This window comes from Haliotis cracherodii, unplaced genomic scaffold (assembly GCF_022045235.1).
Source record: "Haliotis cracherodii isolate W230 unplaced genomic scaffold, xgHalCrac1.p SCAF_8, whole genome shotgun sequence".
In the NCBI taxonomy this organism is placed as follows: Eukaryota; Metazoa; Mollusca; class Gastropoda; order Lepetellida; family Haliotidae; genus Haliotis; species Haliotis cracherodii.
Window position 1 is genome coordinate 22707608 of NW_027266341.1, and position 6685 is coordinate 22714292.

The following is a 6685-nucleotide window of genomic DNA, read 5'->3' on the forward strand; positions in this document are numbered from 1 at the left end:
ATCAAATGGTAAAAAGTTTGAAGTTGTTGTTCTGGGAGAAATTATCCTTCAGATGTATCACTTTGAACTTTCCAGCACATATTATACAACTGTACAACTATCCCAAAGGCGTGCTGGTTTTATAAAAGAGAGGAATTTTTTTCAGACATACAAAATGCATTTCTCAGAATGTTTTCTTGACAACAGGAGACCTAATCTGCAAGAACAGGATTCTTTTATCACGCTTTAAACTCATTTGACGTATGTTGTGTAATAAATTACTATTTTGAGACTCTTTATTCTTTGACGAATACATCTTTTATTGGGATAATTACACAACGACAGTGTGATTCTCAGGTCTGATACACGTCTTTGATATATTTAATCACTACATTTTACCTGATTACCATATGTTGTTTTTGTCAGTAAATCAGTAAAGAACTTTGGAAGTAGTGTTCAATAGAGACTACCAGAGTTAACCTAATATTTACATAACAGCTGGATAATGTGAAACTTGCCATTTGTACCAATTTAACACCATTAAGAATGTTCTTTAACTCTATACATGCTACCAGAGCTTATAAAATTAGAATTAGAAAAAAATATTAAATAAGAAACAAATATCAAGTGTGGCAATTCATGTGAAAGGTTTTTTTAATTCTCTATTACTTGATTGCCTAGAAGACACATGTCTCTGGAGTTTTTTATTTTTTTCCTGTTTTTCATGAAATAAAAAGGGTTAGCCTATCTATGCTCTTCATGCACTACAGGTTGCCTTCAATCTTCATTTGTGTGTGGATGCCTGTCAGGTAGCTCCCTATAGCTTTACAGGCAGGATTCAGCACCTGTGACTATTAGAAAGAAACACTTCCGAAAATCATTGACAGAACATAAAATAGAGCTTGATAGCTGAAAGGCTCATTGCTAAGCCAGTGAAACGTAGCCATGATTATCTGTTCGAGGATGTAACAGGTGGATGGTCTCAACATTTCAGTTAAAACAAGGAATTTGTGATCCTTACTTGTGGTGTTCATAAGAGTTGGACAGGTAACTGAATTTTCATATTATTTTTTATACATGATTTTTATGTTTAATCATGACTATTTAAGCAAGTAGGTGGTTTCAATGTTACAATGTTTATTTCATAACCAAAACAGATGTATGTGATAGGACAGAAATGTGTAAAAAATGTTTAAAGAAAATTATCGTGATCATCAGCTATTATGTCTTCATAAATTTTGAAGGCTTATTCTGTAAAAAATGGTGACAAGGAATAATACATTCACATCATCATCATCATCATCATCACTCTTTATTTCCTCGTCTCAGAGTTAAGTCTTTGAATGGCATTTAGAAGTGATACACATGTCAACTTCTTTATTATGAGGAAACACCATTCCTCCATTCCTGTGTTTCCTCATAATGAAGAAGTTGACAGCCATAAATTCTCTTCCTCACAGAGATTGTATGAATAAGAATGATACAGCAGTAAGGCAAGTACAATAGAGTGGAAGAAAAGAAGCGTTAATGAACTAAGGTGCGAGAAAATTTGATGAAACAACACACTTTAACTGTATATACATTTGTTAGGACTTTATGTAACGTTGCCTAAAACATTAGAAGTTGTTTCATGCGTGGTATCTCATAATGGTAAGTTCTCTCTGGTAAACGGCCATGGCTGCCATAAGAAGACTTGCACATATGGCATAGTAATCAAACAGCTCATGGAATGGTTGTTCAATGTCGAGGGATCTGCCCTGCAAATATTGCACGAGTTTCATCGTCTGTGTGTGGAGAGTGCGAAGGAACTCCAGCGGGAGGTGACCCAGCAACACTTTCCAGAACACGTCACAAGTGTTTTTATGTAGGATCATGACAGTTTATAACGAAGAGAGAGGGTTTGAAGGTGACATTTTTTATTTCATAAGCGACATGGTTGTCGAAATAGGTCAAATGATTGTGATTAGTGGCTATATGTCTTCATATATTTTTAAGACTAATTTTGTATGAAAAAATATTGGTGTTAAGGAATCCCACATTTACATGAATTCGTCTTGATCGGTTTTGTTCAACCATATGCATAGAAAGTGTCCCAGAGATACGAACATGAAATGAGTACAGCAATTTGTTCAAATTAGTTACAAAATGTCTTAAAAACATTTTAGGCATCAAGATGTTATAACTGATATTGTATAACATAAAAATAATATTATTGAACAGAATTATGCGTTGACTGTAGCTAATCTAGTGCACTCTAAATGTCAAATATCCACAACATGGTCCAGCAACGCAGACCTCAAAATTAAATTATATTTTCCGTCTTTGTTATTCATTCCCAGATTGTAAATGTTTCTAGCGTGGATGTTTATTTACACTGGCATCTGATAAGTAAAAGTAAGTAAGGAAGATACACATAACAGGTATCTTATCCTTCACTAGTGATAATGTTTATTCTGTGACACTCCTGCTTATTTTTCTGTGGAATTAGAAGGAAACATCTTCGTTTACCTGCGTGAGACATATTGTACGATCCAGTACACAATTCTGGGAGTCTGAACCTTCACACAAGGGGAAGTAATTCAATGGAAACAAGCTGTTGAAATTCCTGGTAAACTAATTTCAGGATTTAAATGTTATTCCAGTTTATGTTCTGCTGGTAGATTTAATCTCTTGTTAGGCCCGACTAAAATAATTCTTCCAGATGTCCAGCTGTATTAAGTAAGGTACAAGAGACAAAGTTTATTTTCCAAAATGTCTAGATGTTAATTACGACAGAAAAAATGAAATTGAAAGTCAAAGACAAAAGAACTGAGGATGATATTTTGAAAATATCTGTTTATTGTTTATCAGGGTACTTGGTTTTTATCCAAAATGAACTCTTGCATAAATGTCTGAGGCAACTATTTAAATGTAAGAGTTTAAAATCAAACTAAGCTCTTTTTTTGTTTTGTGAACATTTATGTCAGCAAGTGCATTAATATACAATTGATCTTGCTGGAGGCTCGTTAGAAGAACAAAGAGGGGTGGGGAAATTGGGTTTAACATTTAAGATTATTGTACATGTACAGCAGTGTCTGTCTGTCTGTCTGTCTGTGCTATCCCACTGATATACCATGCCACAGTTTAACATGGACACACCACTCAAACACAGTATGCTGACTCCGAGCCGATCAGTCCTTGTTTTATCCCCTTAATGCCGAGAGCCGGGGAGTGTTGGAACAGTATTTCACTTTAACAACCAAGGCGCAGAAGGAAAAAAATCCGAAATCAGCATTAAGTTTGTTGTGAGGGAAGGAGTTGATTTAACACTGCTTTGAACAGGACTTTGAACAGTACTCCAATCATGGTGTGTTGTCTTAATGTAGGGAAGGTAATGCTGGTGGAGGATACATATGTGGGGTACCCACTGAATCTGTATGGTGCTGACAGAACAAGGTAAAACTAGTGCCAATTGTGGATTAAAATCCATGAGTGAGTATGGTTTTACACCGCTTTAGCAATATTCCAGCAATATCACGGCGGGGTACGCCAGAAATGGGCTTCACATGTTGTACCCATGTCGCGAATCGAACCTGGGTCTTCGGCGTGACAAGTGAATACTTTAACCAATAGGCTACCCGACCGCCACGTAAAATCCTTGAACAGATGAACCTAGCTAGGCAATAAATGGATTATTGTTGAATTGTTTGATAGGCATTACTTAGAGAAGTTGACTGATAACAAGTAGACACAAGTTTATGGATAACAACTTCTTTAATTATTGTAAAGGTGACATTTCGGTATAGATCCTCATACTGTATATGCGTATAAGGATCTATTCTGAAAAGTCAGTACTGTATATAAAGAAGTTGTTATCCCTAAATTTGTGTCTACTTTGTCAAATGGATTAATTAATAACATTTATTTTTCTTTTAGTCAAAGAGATGTTTTGTTTTATTGACCTCAAAAAGTTCTAGACTGAAGGTTAAAACCAGAGAACCTGATTCCAAGAACTAAGCATCAGAGCTAATCACATCTTGTTTTGTAAAATTTAGGCAAGATTCATCAGTCAAACAAAATACAGATTTGATCTTTTAAAGGGGCACTGATCTAACACAATTCCCCGGGACTGGTTGTTGCCTTTGTTATTGTTTTTTCCCAGTGAGTACCCGGATCTATAGCAGAAATCTAGACTCATTCGCGACCTCTGCTGCGCGCCATTCGTAAGCGCATTAGTCACTCTTATGGGTAGTAATAAGGGTGATGGTCACATTGATCAACAAAATGAAATACAGTTTTCGAGATAATAAGGAAATATAGGTATCTTTGTGGGTAGTATCGGTAATGGTGATGAAGTTTTGATAAGTCACTTGCTTGGTAATTTTGCGATTTTTGTTTACACTATTTTGACTTGAAACACAAAGTAAATATTTCACCTGAGCATTGCTTTTTTTTAAAGTGTTTATATTTTTTTACTGTCAAATGTGTAACACATTTATTAAACGTCTAAATATTCAGTTATTTTACAAAGTGACTGAAAAACATTTCCATATGTATTATTATGATAACGAATTCCAAACATTTTGATGTTTAATGTCATCACCAAGAGACTGAAAATGTTATGTTGAAAAGTAGATTTCTATGTTGTTTGGCTACTAATCCTACATAATAATCTGTTGTGATGTTTGTAGGCCCTTTTGATCGTCTTAATCAATCTGGACAGATTTTTTAGTCAAAATGACTGAAATATTTACGCATTTTATAAATTGCCTGAGAGAATCACATTTTACAAATTGACGGGTAATATATACACGCTTACAAAGGAGAAGACCTGTGAAAACAGCGTCTATCGCGCATTGAAGAATTTCCCAACCAAGACGTAGAGAAACAAGAACGAATCGGTTCAAATGAAGGAAAACAAAATGCAAATATCATAATTACAACCCACCAAATTTATGTGTATAAATTTTAGGCAGCTTCCTTGTTTGAGGAATGTATCCGTGAATATCCCCACAAAGGAACAATAACCCACTCGTCTGCAGCTGTTCAAAGAAACTTATTCGATGTCACGTGTCGCTGTAACAATCAAATATTTTAAAATATATATATCGTTTTGGGATATAATAACCCGTGTTCGTTTCTCAACTGATCACTTAGATTGTTTCAGGTGTTTCACATAGGTGTCAAGTCTCAATGGTCAGCTGAAAAAGCCCACGTGACAACTATTTTCATAAAGTCCACGGTTCCTAAAAAATCCATTGAGTGATAGATAACAATGATCAATCAATCAACGTATTATCAGTTAACCCTTTGACCAAAGTATGTTGTTTTTACATCGGCACTTCACGCCATGATATGAGTGTATTCCCTTTGTTTTAGTAAACCTAGACATGTAAACACTCACTCTTGACATATCCACTGTGCAAGATAACAGTGATTAATCAATCAACGTATTTTCTGTTAATCCATTGATGACCAGGAACGATCCATTGATTTACAAAAAAAAAGTAAATCAACTGATCATTCATCTCTTGCTGGGCTGCCACGTGCATATTACATAACACACATTTCACCTCACTTCAAACCTGGATTTACATTGAATAATTACCCCAGACACAATAAATGCCAAATGGGAACCTTTGTCAGGTAATCTAAGTGGTGCTACCACTAATTGTACCTGTAATAAATTCATTAACTGAGCATCAAGTAAATGACGACAAATACACAAGTGTAGGGTTATACGAGAAAACGTGGATGACAACAAGGGAGTAGTAATCGTATTATCGACACAAGCCGAAATCCGAAATCCGAATATGCTTTCACTGCATGGATACTTTTTATTAGAATTAAACTATAACTATCTGGGGTATTTCCAAATGACGACATCCGATGAGCTCCGCCATTCTTTTTGTCTGTTTGTTTCGGCTGAAGAAATTAATTAACATGCGCCCTTTGTCGAAATCTTTATAGATCACAGTTAACCAATCAGTGTTTATGCAAAAATGCGTAAAAACAAATATTGCCTCCAGCCTCCAAGTTTATTTAGCTGTCCTTGCAGACGGTAGCCCAGTCTCTGGTCACGCTCAGTTGCGTTGCGTAACATCCGGGTTCTCACGGGGAAAAAACAATAACAAAGGCAACAACCAGTCCCAGGGATTGCGTTAGATCAGTGCCCCTTTAAGCGAGAGTAAGAAAACAAAAGTAAACACAGCTTCTCAAGATTCGGTTGATTTAATTATCCCAATATTTCTTGCCCTGTTAGCCATTGCCACAGCAATCGTGTCCTACCACAGTAATCGTGTCCTACCACAGCAATCGTGTCCTACCACAGCAATCGTGTCCTACCACAGCAATCGTGTCCTACCACAGCAATCGTGTCCTACCACAGCAATCGTGTCCTACCACAGTACACAAGATATGTTAATCTAGAAGGTAGTCATTGTATGTTTTGTATGTTTGTTGTTTAACGCTGCACTCAGCAATATTCCAGCTATATGACGGCGGTCTGTAAATAATTGAAACTGGACCAGACAATCCAGTGACTGACATCATGAGCATTGATCGGAGCAACTGGGATATGAGGCATGCATCAACCAAGTCAGCAAGCCTGACCACCTGACCCTGTTAGTTGCCTCCTACGACAAGCATGGGTTGCTGAAGCCCAATTCTAAGCCAGATCTTCATGGATGAGTGAGTGAGTGAGTGAGTGAGTGAGTGAAATCAGCTA